A 13804-nucleotide genomic window follows, 5' to 3' on the forward strand; every position below is an offset into this window, starting at 1 on the left:
TGGTGGTTGCCATGGTCAGCTGTACTTTGGCCAGCTGCACTTTGTGGATGGTGACTTTATTTTGCATGCAGCACGTCGGCTTACGCAGCGATTTACAGCGAGTTTAGTTTCAGGATGCTTGGTGTTCACAGAGAGTCAATTCCCGTGCGGGACGAGCAGGTTGCGGTTCATCTGGGCTATGAACGTTGTTAGAGATCTGCGGTGGGACCTCGAGGAGCTCCCTCAGCTCTGGGAAGAAGCACTTGTCTGTGTTAATCAGGGTATCTGAACTCGTCTCCGTTTCTCCTGCTCCTCAGTTCACCTGCCTGCCAAATGGGAATAACAACATTCCTTTCCTCTTGCCCAGTTCCATTTTCAGAGTCAGTAGAGTTGCACGTGCCCAACAGAGATGTAACTTGGAGGGGGGAAGTCTGTCAAATGGGGGTGACCTACAGCCATTGCCCCCCATGTTGGCACCGGGCACGGTCACAGGCTGAGCCTTGGGATGCAGCAGCAGCCACCGCCCCCGAGGACAGCAGCAGGGGCATTTGGCCCCTCCAGCGCTGGGAAGGAGCAGCCCTGACATGCCAGGCTGGGCCATCAAGCCCGGGGCCCATTTGCCAGTTTTCCTTGGCTTCGCAGCCAGCCTTTAAACTAAAGCGATGAGATTGTTGCTGAAATGCAGCGCTGGTCTCTGGGCAATGATTTCCACATGCCTGCGTGTGCACAAGGGAGAGCCGTCCACGGGCAGGGGAGGCATTGAACACATTTTCTTTCCATGACTCGGTGCCTGCGTTACTATTGAATGTCAGGGCAGTGGGGAAGGGAACCGCCGCCTGGATGCAGTGACTGTAAAATATTCCCCGCAGACCTACACACAGCCGCTTGCCTTGGAGCGGCACACATGCGTGCCCATGTGAGTTCAGCGGGGGAGAAAACGTGCCTCTGAGCTGCTGGGGGATCCGGAGGGATGTGCAGCCCCGACGCTGCTCTGAGCAGACGGGGAAACGAAGCTGGAGGAGCTGCAGGAAGAAAACAGGTGAAACCCCCCTGGAGCTGACCTGCGTTTCCTCGATAAGTCAAGCACATTCACGTTGCTGCCGTTTCTCTAATGCTCCAGTCTAAGCTGTCAGGTTTAATATACTTCCTGCTTTTACTGGGATTGCCAGGACTCTTACGTGAGAGCACTGGGTTGTGGATTGCAGCTCCGGACCTCTCTCTAGGGAGACAGTGATGCCCACTGGGTAGAGCACTGCTTGGCGGCCGTATCTTTCTTAACTGGCCCTTACTGGGCCTGGCACATCATTGCTTGCTGCGTTTCGGGATCTTCACTCCATTCGGATCCCTGCTAAGCACATCCAAACGACTTCCACTTTGGATTTGACTTGAGTCCCCCCAGCCTGGAGACTTCATAGGTGAGCTCCTGCCTCTCTGCAGGGTGCCGCACAGGGAACTTACAGCGGGACAGACGGCCTGGGCTGCCCCCCCAGTCTGGGGAGGGGTATTAAATGGGGGCTAGCAACTTACAGCAAAAATTATGTGTTCTTACAGCTGCCTGCAAAGGATGCTTGGCATGGCTGTAACAGAGGACAGGCTGCTCCCTCCCACTTTTATGCATTTGGAGACAGCTATCACCTCTGCTCGGCTTTTCCCCCTCCAGGCTAAACAGCCTGAACTGCCCTGGTCCCCTCCAGAGACAGGTCTGCCAGCCCCTCTGGCTGTCTCCAGACCGCCCTGGGCACTCTCCCTCCTCTCTCCCCAAGCTGGCGCCCGGGGCTGGATGCAGTGTCCCCGCCGGGGCCTCACCATGTGAGGGAGAAACGGGAGGATTTAATGTGCCTGGCCAGGATCCAGGCAGGGAGCACGCCTGGGGCAGAGCGCAGTCGTACAAGCCGGGCTCTAGCGCCGTGTCAGGCCGTGCCGTGCTCCCGTACCCCTGTGCTGGGGCAGGTTTCCGCAGGGACAAGGGACGCAGAGCGGAGTCTCGCACCCTGTGCCTGCCCTTGCATCGGCTGTGGGGCTAGGACTGCTCTCCCCGCTCACCCCTCAGCATCCCATGGTCCCTCTCGCATCTCTGCGGTGGTGTTTGCTGGCAAGGAAGGTTCTGGAGAGGAGCAGCCTTAGCAAACCCCTTGGGTCTGTGATTAAAATGCTGCTCAGGATGCTGCTGCCTTCCCTGCTGCTCCTGAAAATCACTCCAGCCTGCATGCCGCTCCCAGCCTGAGAAAGAGAAGGACCATTTTCCCAGCTGAGCAGCTCTGCCCGGTGTTCCTGGGGATGGCTCTTCAGGAGAGGCGAGGATGGTGCGTGATCTCCTGGTGTACAGCAGAAACAGGATTCCTTCTACCCGAGGGAAGTGCCAGGACTGCGGTAACGGCATGAGCAGCTCAGAGCCACCATTCCACGCTATGCCCATGGCAGCCCTGCCCGGTTACAGCCCCCAGCCAGCCCTGCGCCGCGGGACGGGGGCAGACACGAGCGTGCAGGTCTCCGTCAGACCTGGCTCTCTGCTTGCTGCAGCCTCCTCTCCTTCACACCTCCCCTTCTTTCCCCGTTCCAGCCGAGCACACAGCTGGGCCGAGGTGCCATTTGCAGGAAGGTGATGGCAGACGGGCCCCAGGTGAGGAAGCTCAGCCTGTGTGTCTTCAAAAGATGCAATTTATACCAAAAGGGAGAGCAGCTGTGGGCCGCAGCAAGCGAGGGATGGCCTAGGAATTGCATACCTGGAGGAGAAGGACAAGGATTTGCTCAGCAAAATCTCCTCCAGCTTGAGCTGAGGTGATCACAACCACGGACTTACACCAAGTCTTGTAGTTTTCCAGCCAGACCCATTTTTTTACGAAATATTCCTAACTACAGTGAGCCCATTTTCATACCTGGTTTCCTCTGGAACTCCATAAGGCTATGCGATTTCGTCATGATGAAAGAAAAGGGAAAAAAACAACTCCAGAACCCAAAGTAATTCCAGCAAAAAAACTCGCAAACCCCAAGTACGCCTGCCTTTTGCTCAGCCATTAAGTTGGCACGTTTGAAAAACGCCCTGCGGGCACTTGCCTTGCAAACGCAGCGCTCAGTATTGCAGAGGCATCCACTGGTGGGTGCCAAGTTCAACACCAGCGACCTCGGCCCGTGTTGCCCTTCACAGAGCACACATTAAGGGACAGTTTGCTTTGGGCTATTATTGGTGGAACGGACCCAGCCCCGTTACACGGGGCAGAGCCTCGTTAGTACCACGTCCGTCTGCCAGGGAGATGTACTGTGTTCGTGTCCCCCACACTGGTGGACATCCATCCATCACGCCGTAAGGCAGCTCCCCTCCCATCGTGTCCAGGAATCCCTGCTGGCCAGGTGCTCTGCCTCTCCGCATCCTCCTCCCAAAGCCAGCCCTCCCGGGCTTCAGCAGTCCCTTCCTTGCCACGCTGATTATTGTAATTTATGTTTATGAGGAATGTTACGCACCAATAAGCAGCTGGTGTGACACAGCCACCGAGCTCGTGTCTGTGTCCACTAATTGCTTGTAACACACTTGCCCTTTGCACATCAGTTTCTCTTAGAGCTGGCTTCTCCCTCCATCTCCAGTTCAGGGGCTTCCTTTCCTTAATTAGCCGTAGCTTTTGCTGGGGATCTCCTTTGCTTTCTGTTTTAAACTGGACTTACAGTGCCAGGTGGTCTCATCGCTGTGGTACGGAGTGTGTGGCAGCAGTTGTTACACCGAGGGCTGCACTGTGCTGGGAACGGCACAGAAGTGTTTGAGACATTTCCCTCCCGGAGACATCTCCCCTTTAAATAGAGGGGATCGATACGTGTGGAAGTCAGAGACATGCCAGAGCCTGGCTGGGCTGCGGAAAATGAGCCAGTTTCTGCAGCCAGCGGCCTAAAGGGAGCATGATGGCTAACGTCACATGGAGCCGCTGCTGACTTTGCAGCCCACATGAGCAGGTACTCATTGACCAGGGGTTAGGGGAGGGCAGTCGCTCACGCGAGCCGTTCGCGAGAGGCAGCCTGCACATCGTGCCTCGGGGTCTCACCCTTTGCTGCTCCTCCCTGAGCCCTGCGGAGCAAAGGATGCAAATCCCCACGATGCAGGTGAGAAACAAGCTGCTCAGGGCAGTGAGAAGAAGCCGCTCGCCCCGTGTCGCGGAGGATGGGGTCTTACCCCTGCTGCAAAGTCATCGTGCCCCAGCTGGGGCAATGGGCTTGAACTCCACGTCTGCTTCTGGAGGGGCAGTTCCAGTTCAGAGCCCGTTCGTTCAGCCCTGTGTGCTCAGACGAGTCTCACCTCGCCTGCTCACTGAACAGGGTGACTGAAGAGCTGGTGTCGAATGTTTTACCCCACTTACAGGGCAGAGGAGCATTACTGAGGGCTTCAGGTCTTGGCTGGGTGTTGCCATGGGTCAACAAACAAGATGGATCCTGGCAAAACATCCCTTTCCTCGATAGGGGCTCAGCTTTCACGCTTCTGCAATGCCATCTGTGAACCACTTTCCTGTTCCTCAAAGTGTCTCCCAACAAGCTTGATGGTTCTAATATAAGAAATGAGAGTCAGCAAGTCCCCCGAGACTCCCACATTCAAATAGAAAAAGGGAAAAAGGAGTTCTGTCAGCAGCAGAACTAAGGAAGCCCCAATTTGTGTCTTCTGGACGGGCTTCCTTGTGGAATCTCATATGTCTGGAAAGGAGAAGATCCTATATGCTCCCTTGTGATAAGATTCCCCCCCAGAGAGCTTGTGCCCCCTTTCCTGCTCCTCACCAGCTCTGCTGGGTCTTCCAGGTTCCTGCTTTCCATACTCTGTGTGGATGGATTTTGCTCCTTCCCTGCCCAGGTGTCCCGCTGGCATCCCTCTGCCTTCCCCTGCCACATTAAACCTCCTGCACATCCCCCAGATTTAGGCATAATACCCACTAATTACAAAAACTACTGACAGGCAGGATGGTCTGCAGAGGAAAGGCAAGGATTAATATAGGCGAGGGATATAAGAAATTAATTAGTTTCAGACAGACAATGTTGGCACCTCCAGTCAGCCTGATTTATTTCCATGGCTGGTCTATTTTTGGCAAACTGAGAATGTTTGGCTAAATATAAGACAATAAATAGCTGGAATAGATGGTGAAGCCGCTGCTAAATACATAACCCCGCTGGAGCGACAGAGGCTGACATTTCCAAGGGCTGCAGGCAGCCCACGGCCCCCGCCGGGTCCCGAGCGTGTCCCCTGTTTCCCGGTATCTGCCAAGAGCCTCAAGGACGAGTAGGAAGAGCTCCAGGAGGGAACTCCCCCGGCCGCTGTGCTGGGGCTGGCATCTGCCTGCTTGCGCGGCTCGCCAGCCCGCAGAGCCGCCGAGCGGGGCCGGCTCCCGCCCGTCCCGTCCCGGGCCGCCGGCGGGGGCAGCGGGGCCGAACGGGATCCTCATCCCCGGGCTGCGGCGGGGAGGAGCCAGCGCCGCACCGAGCCCAGAGCCGGCACCGCACCGCGCCGGGTCCCGCACCGGCACCGCGCCCGCACCGCCTCCGGCACCGCTCCTGCTCCCGCACCCGCACCGCTCCAACCCCTTCCAGCACCGGCGCCGCACCGACTCCGGCACCGGTTCAACCCCTTCCGGCACCGGCATCGACTACGGCACCGCTTCTGCTCCGGCACCGCTCCAGACCCTCTCCGGCATCGGCACCGCTTCTGCTCCAGCACCGGCCCCGCTCCCGACCTCCTCCGGCACCGGCACCGGCTCCGGCACCGCTCCCGACCTTCTCCGGCACCGGCTCCGGCACCGGCCCCGCTTCGGCTCCGGTTCCAGCACCGCTCCGGCGCCGGTACCGCTGCAGACCCGCTCCGGCCCCGCTTCTGCTCCAGCCCCGGCAGCGGCCGCGGTGCGGCCCCGCTCCCAGCCGGTCCCCGGTGCGGCCCCGCGGCGCCGCCCCCGCTCTTCCCCGGGACCCGGCGCGGCGGCGGCAGGAAGGAGGAAGGAGGGAGAGCGACCTGCTCGGCGGCCGGTGAGTCCGGGGAGAGGGGGCGGCGGGCGGCGGACCCCCCTGCCTGCCCCCCCAGCGGCCCCGGCCGGGGGCTGTCGCTGCCTTCGGGGCTGTTTTGGGCTTAAGGGAGGGGATGGGTAAAGTTGGAGTTACGGTGAGGGAGGGTTCGGCTCTGTAGCAGGCGCAGCAAGAATTTATAGCTGTCTCTTCCCTGGTGGAGGAGATCCCTGCGCGTCTTGGTCCTAAATGTGGTTTAGGGAGCCCTGGTCAACCCTTCACTCGCTATCGACTTCTCCAACGCGCACGGTTTGGTGGACACCCCCAGCGTGGGTCCCTCTGCGAAGGACCTGGGGGGGACCCTTCTGTCTCCACTGTGAAAGCGTCCAGGGGGGCTTGCAGGGGGGCTGACGTGGGGGGTCTGTCTGGTGGGTTCCCTTGCTCAGGCTGGAGCCCAGCTGCTGGCCGGCCGGCAGCATGGCATTCTCCTTGCGCTGCATTTTTGTGTGGCTGTCAGTATCAGCTGCATCTCTCCAACACGCCTGTTGCTCTGACAAGTTCCCAGGGGTGCAGAGAGCTTGCGCCCAGAACGCCTGTCCCGCTCCTCGCTGGCAAGGAGCTCCACAGACAAAACCACCCGTTGAGAGCAGCTCTCCCAGCCATGCCAGCACTAGCTCCTGGAAAGTCAGCCTTTAATAAACTGTCTGTGAAAACAAACTGGAATGAGCAAGCTGGGCTGGTGGGCATAATGGTGGCATTAGCTCTGAAAAGAAGAAAGCATCAAGGTCAGGCCTGGGGCTGCTGGCATTGGGTTTTTTTGTGTTCTGCATCAACCAAATGAACGGTGCGATGTGTGTGTGCTGGGGGTTGGAGAAGGCGCCTGAAGGGGAAGCGCTTTGAACAAGCGGCAGGCAGAAAGTTGGTGCCTCAGGATGAGTTTTGTGAAAGGGCAAGTGCCTTCGGACAGGACCCTCTTCCCGCAAGGAAATAGGACTAATTTCCTCCTCAGTGGTAATGGGGCAGCATGTAGATCTGCAACATGTGCTAACACACCGAGCTGAAATGTGGTAAATGCAAGCAGAGTCTTGTTTTCCAGCCTCACGAGGCATTGACAGGGCATCTGGGTCATGAAAACCAGTTCCCATGATCCTGAAAAGGTTCCCTGGATGCAAACATCAGGCCAGTAGGTAATTGGTCAGTTAGCGTCAGCGGGGACACATCAGTGGTGGCACGCTGAGATCTCACAGTGCATTTCTGCATCTTTTCCTCCCTGGAGAAGATACAAGTACATGGATGGGATGTGAGGTGTCCAAGAGCCTGATGCAGAGAAGGAACAGAGGCAGGAACAGGAGGAGGGCACCTGGTTCACCAGCTGGTACCCCATCCATGAAACTTCATCTGTGTCTGTGTGTGTGAGGCATCCAGCTCACAGTTTGATGATTTTTAGACTCTCTTTGCCATGCCAGGAGACTTCTGTGCAAGTTTTGGTGCCCGATCTCTGGGCGGGACCCCTTTTGATGGGAGGTTTTGCAGATTTCACAGATGTGTTTCCAAGAGCCCAGACTTACTCACCAATGCAGGAAAGTATTGGTACCACGTCCAAATGAGGGCAACTAACAAATGAGTAGTGGAACAACCTCGCCAGCAATGGCCGGGAGTTCCTCCTCACTTATCCTGCTTGGAGAAGAGAGGAAAATTTCTGACTAAAGAACAGGACTCTGGAGATCTGATCCTGTCCCTGGCCTTGCCACGGATTCTGTCTGACCTTGGACACGTCACCGCATCCCCATGTCTGCGTTCCCCCATCTGTTAACACTTGACCTTGCTTTGTTCTCAGAGGTTTGCCCCCTGAGATCTACAGAGCTTTGGGATGCTGGCAGAGATAGGCATGGAAGCACTAAAAGGCTTGTCTCGATGCTGTGAAGGCCCCTTTCACTAAACAAGCACTCTTTGTGGTCCCCTGAATGGACCCTTCAGACAGGCTGTGCAGGCAAGCGAGTGACAAAGAGTGAAGTGATGGTGTCACATATTCATACGGTACAGGTGACTGAAATGCAGCTGACGTGCCCGGCTGCTTTTTACTGGCTTCCAAACGATCTGCTTTAAATCTTTAGCTGCTGCCATCTGTATGCGTTCATCGCCATCGCTGGGGTCTTGTTTGTGGGAGTTGGGCAGGGGCTGGGGTACAGCCCTGCTGTGCCAAGAGCACGGGGACAGGAGGAGACAGTTTTTCCCTACTGTTGCTGGCGCTGTAACGAGACAAAATAGATGGAGGCAGCTTCAGTTTGCATATGGGGAAGCGGAGAGCCCAGCTGACTTGCTGAAGGGAGCCTGTGGTAGCGCAGGGAATTGAGTTTTCATCTCCCAAGTCCATGAGGATCCCGCCGTTCCCTTTGGTGAGATGGAAACCTGTATATGCACTTTCCATATGTTGTGTTTGCATTAAAATATCCACGTTGCAGTTTCCACTGAGGCCATCCCCATGGTCTGGCCTTCTGGAGAGAAATGAATGTTTGGTCAATCCTTGTAAACCCTGAGACATTCCTCTGGCTTCCATACAGACCTGAGGTTTGGGCCAGGAGGTCTGAGAATCACCAGAAAATCTGGGACACATGTTTGGAGTCATGTCCAAATAATAGTAAGAGTTTCCAGGAGGGTTTATACTGAGTAGGAGCGTCCCGAATTCTCCTTCCATGCTCAGGGAAATTGAGGCAAACTTAAAGCAGCTTCTCCAGGCGATAGGGCAGGGGGTCTTGGCTCCGGGGCCAGCTACAGAGTTCGAAAAAGATCCCAACCCAGCCTGGAGTGAGTTCCTCTCTGTGTAATTGGTGTCCTGGAACCCTGAAAGGTCAGCTCTGATTGATGACATAGTCTCGATTTACTTCTTTACAGGTAGAAAAACAATAAAAGGTCTCTATTTAAAAAAGGCCCTTCAGCTGCTTTCAGCAAACTCTGCCCGTGCAGAGGTTTGACCTGCTGGGTTTGCTTTTCTCTAAATTAACTTGCTTCTGCTGTTTGTGAAGGGAAAACTGATAGCAGAAAGCAACCTGTTGATTAATGTAGATGCGAAAGCCCAGATTACAATCTGGTGAACAATTAACTTTGCAGAGTCGATCTGTAATCAGACCGAGCATCTTTTGTTCTCTCTTTACATTTCTAATCAAGGTTTCTTTTCAGGTAGCATTTTTGCCTGCAGCCAGTATTGCTCATCTGCTGCTTGTTTGCTCAGTCCCTCGCAATCTCAGCTCCTATCTTTGTCTAGGCAGCCGGGCTGGAAAAAGAAACTGGTGTGAAATTATTTTCAAGCCACAGAGCAGAGCAAGCAAGCCTTCAGAGATGGCTGGGCTTCGCCTGTGCTTCTGACACCGCTGCAATCTCTCATCTCTCCTGTTCTTTCTTTGCCTCCCTCCTTTCGTGTGGCTCCTTCTCGCTCTATCTCCAGTCGCAGCTTGAGCTCTGTATTCTCTTGCCTTCTGGGTTTCCTCGCTGTGTCAGGGGTGAGCTCCAAGCCGCCACAATGAAGGCTGGATTTTTGCAGGGGGGCCAGGCACGCCGCATTCCCACTGGGAAACGTCCGCGTGTCTCCAGCCCAGCACGCCTGCCCACTGGGCTGATCTCTGCTGAAAATCCGAGCGTTTGCTTTTCACACCTGAGCAGCAGCTGGGCTCTTGTTGAAATTCTCACTCGTGTGCTGAATGCGTAATGCCCCACAGTGGGAAGCGTAGGCAGGACCTGCGGGAATACAGCCCACGAAGCGGAAGGATGCTCCAGGCTTTGGGGCACTGGCTTCAGAGAGTTGGATTCAGATGCCGGCACCGGCTCTTCTCTTTTCGTTTGTGGCTTTTCTGCGCTCCCGTCTTACATCAGGTACCGTCCCTGCCACAGCAGGGTGCTGGGAGGATAAATACCTCCAAAGTGTTCACGCTGTGGAACGGGGGGATGTTTGACCTGCTGTTTTCGGAGATGGATGCTCACTGCTTTTGGGAACCAGGTCTCCCAGGGCAGCTCAGGTGGAGACGTCTCGCAGCATCTCAGGCTGTGCACGGACGGTCTGGGTCTGACGTTGTCAGCCCGGCCCTGGGTTCTGCTTCCCTTTCATCTTCCTTCGTGCATTTAAATCAGGGGTGTTTTGAAGCGGGGACAATTTCTCATCGCTGCCTTTTGCACGGCGAGTCCTCAGTCTCTGGGGCCAGCAGGCACCGCTGTAACAAAAATAATAAATTATTTGGGTGGCAAATTTCTGATACAGAGCTGTCAGTGCCCGGTAGCCGTCGCCTCTGCCAGCGTTGCAGGGACACGGGGTATCACGAGAGCTGTTACGGCTTGTGATGCACAGAGGGGGGAGCAAAGAGGATGGGGCGGTGATGGGTTTTACTGCCCTTTTGTGAGCACACGGGGAAGGGAAAGTGGGCAGCTTCTGTGTGCACCTGGCGGGAAGGGCCCTGCCAACGAAGACACTTCATTGCCAATTACTGCTGCATCCAATCCAATTGTTTTGTTGCTTTTTCGTTTTGTTTATCGCCCCCAAACAGTTCTCCCTCGCAGCACCCTCGAGCTGGCACTATCGCCTTCATTTATCAGGCGGGGAACTGCGGCAAGGAGCGCGTTCCTGCTGTTAGCAAGGTCCCGTCGCCGATGGCACTGGATCTCAAACCTGAGGTCTGATACGCTCCCCGACACGTGCTGGTTTGTGCTGGTCTGTAGTGGACGGCCCGTCTCTCGCTGTCGTCTGAGGTGACAGGAATTTTGTTTGTCTTCCGGGCACCCTTTCAGTTTTTGCTCATGACCTGCCACACAGCCGTGTTTCTATTGCCGAGGGTTTCTCCGTGGACCCTCTCCCTCTCTGTCTTCCCCAAGCTCTGAAATGCTCAGCTGTTTCCTTTAGAACAACCCGAATTTCCCCAGCTGGGGGCTTTGGAGTGGGGCAGGGGCCTGGATTTGACCAGTTCCGCGGGGTCCAGCTGTTGTTTTGCTGATTTCATTGAATTGCTAAATTAAAAGGGCGAGACTGTTGAAGCTGACCACCGAACACTGAAACTTCTGACGAAATCGAAATTGTGCCTTTTTTGGGAAGCAGAAACATTCCAAACGTTCCGTTTCTTTCTGCTCTTTCTCTATTTTGATTTGGATAGTTTATTTTTCCTCTGTCTGTTTAATTAATTGGTAAGCATTAATATGCTGGTCACTCAGGGGTTATGATTCATGATCCCAGTTAGATTCAGCTTCAAACCCCCCCCCCCAACTTCCCTTCTCCCTCACACCCGCTTCCCCCCCCCTCCATTCCCGAAGCCGCGTCTTTTTTTAGTTGCTAAATCTGACAAGGTTTATGAACGGGAGCCTTAACCCTTGTGAACATGCACATGCATATAAATTCATCGGTGTTGGGTTTTTTCTGTATTCCAGTGTGGAACATCACCTGGAGCTTGGTTTTATGCCTTCTAGCATGACTTGAATTATTTGGTGGAAAGCCTCTTAGGCTGGCAGCTTACGCACCGAGCCTGTGCTGGGGCAAACGCTGCTGATCTATAGATACCCAACGGTGCAGCCAGGGACCTACAGGGATCTTCAATAGCACTTTGCTTGTTTTTTTTTTAATATTTATTTTGGACTCTAAAAATCTGGTTGAAAGAGTGTTAACAGCAGCTGAAGTGAGCTCTTTTCACACAGAAAATGCATCCTCTTATTGCTTCTGCCCGCGTTGGTGGGTTAAATTCCACTTTCTGCCTTTCTTCGCCAGATGCTCAAGTGGTGTAAATCAGCATTGCTCCGCTGAAGTCGGTAGACGCACAGCGGCACAAAACATGGCAGTTTTGTCACCAGACAGGGCTGTGAGCGTCACAAATTCTTTCTAGTTTCCTAGTGGGATCTCTGCTGTGATGCGTGCTTGTGTCGTCTCTGCTGTCACCCAGATAATGCAGAGAACTAGGAGCTACGGCTCATTTCTGCAGAACCAGCATCGCCAGTGTCCTGCTAGAGAGTGTGCTTCGGAAATTCAGGGTCCAGCCCCGATGCGGTAGATGGGGGCGGCGGTGGTCCGTGACCAGCAGAGCAAAGGAAGCAGTTTGGAGGTAGGATCCAGGGCCAGATCTCCTGGACTCTTTTCCTGGCTGCGCCGTTGACTTGCTGTTTGACCTCGGGTGAGTCCCATCCCGTCTCTGCGCTTCGGTTTGTCCCATCTCGGCTGGGGGGAAAATAGCCAAAGGGACTGCTAGGCTGAGGTGTGGTTGGTATTAGTGAAATGCTTGGCTATCCTTGAATGAACAGCGATACAGAAGGGCGAGGAACCGTTCCCGTGTTACCGTCGGCATAATAACCTCCCTGGCATCTGTTCTCCGTGCCTTGAACTGGGGCAATGGTTTAAGTGCAGGAGAGAAGCAGTAAGGAAAAATCTGCTTTTAGCCTAAAGCATATATTGCTCCTTCTGCTACGCATATTCCTGAGGGTTGGTCAGCTTATAATTATTAACTAATTACTGCACAGTAATCACTGTGCCACAGGATACAGGAAGTATAGGCAGTCGGGAACAAGCCTTATCTCACAAATCCCAGCCTTTTCTTATCTGTCCTTTGTATTTTGCCCATCGCGGTGGTGTCTGACTTACAGCCCTGCCCATCAAGCTCTCAGAAGGCACATAACGAGTCAGCCTGTGGCTGGATACCTCCGTGCGCTGTTTGCTTTTCATGTTTGCAATTAGGGGACTGAAGGCCAGTGTTAGTCCGGAACAGGGATCGGCCACATCCCGGGCTGTGGCTGCGAGGAGGACCTCTATTTGCAGGTCTGCCAATGTTTCCCGTCCTGCTTGAAGAAGACCGCATCTAGGGGTGAGCTTTCGCAGCCCTCGCGATCCGCCTCTACAAGAAAGGCATTGATATCGTGTGTTTCCTGAGCGCGGCACTGGCCAGCGGAGGCGAATTAGCAGCCCCGGAGACTGAAAGCCTCTGTCTGTGCCGGGAGCAGGTTCGGCACAGCCAGGGAGCGGCTTGGCCACCGGAGTGCTGTGGGGTGCAGGGACCTGCGCAGGGTGTGATGGATCCGTCCCCGTGCGATGCTGAGCAGAGGGGGTCACCGGGGTCCATGGGACCTGGGGGACAGCACAGAGCCCCTGTCACCCCTCACTGCAGCCTCAGACAGAGCAGGGGAAGAACCTGCGCGGTGCCTTAGTCCATCAGCGGGCATGTTTTCTTTTTTGAGGGAGATCTAGAGTCCGAAATGCTGCCTGGTGCAGAGGAAACTGGTGCAGGGCCAGGTCTCGCTGTGGCCTTGTGTGGTCAAGGCAAGAAACGTGTAAGGGATGCCCAGACTGCCCTGGTCAGAGGAGCCAAGGGGTGTGTTTTTCCACCTGTTTGGTTTTTGATTCAAGGCAGAAAACTTCTCCGAGGTGGGTCTGAGGTGGGGGAGGATGGGCTGTTGGGGCCATCACAGAATCATCCTCGGCATCAAAAGCTGCTGCTGTGCCTGTGGCCGAAGGGATTCAGGGACACGGGGACGTGAGGCTGGAGGAGGGGTAGTCTGAGCCCCACAGTTCTTGCGTTGACCAGGCGCCTGGGAGCTGTTTCAGCTCTTTGGAAGGGTCCCAGAACGGCTGCGGATGGTCTGGAGGCACCTGGGCAGCCTTCCTAGGACGTGGGGTTTGGGCAGGAATTTTCAAACATCATTTGCAATGTAAATTGGTGCGTGTGGGACAGGGAAGCAGCATTACCTGCCTGGGAGTCTGAGGAGGAGACAGAACGAGTGGGTTTTATGCTCTTTTTGGTCATAGGCAGGGATGGTTCTGTGTCTCGTCCAAAAGCCAGTTAAAAGCTGTCAGAGGCAAAGAGTGCCCCTTTGTCTCCAAAATGCTCTCCCCATTAGATGAACCATCACCAAA

General features: G+C 55.1%; 1 protein-coding gene across 2 annotated transcripts in view; it reads left to right on the forward strand.

The window, feature by feature from the left end:
• Positions 1 to 5174: 5174 nt before the first annotated feature.
• Positions 5175 to 13804, forward strand: part of CDK18 (cyclin dependent kinase 18) — a 37249-nt gene continuing 28619 nt past the window's right edge. The window contains exon 1 of one of the 2 annotated variants that reach the window (XM_074564376.1): positions 5175 to 5961. The gene's annotated coding sequence lies outside the window, so the exon portion shown is untranslated. The remainder of the gene's footprint in view (positions 5962 to 13804) is intronic. The other variant, XM_074564377.1, reaches the window with a different exon arrangement.

This window comes from Larus michahellis, chromosome 21, assembly GCF_964199755.1.
Source record: "Larus michahellis chromosome 21, bLarMic1.1, whole genome shotgun sequence".
Lineage (NCBI taxonomy): Eukaryota > Metazoa > Chordata > Aves > Charadriiformes > Laridae > Larus > Larus michahellis.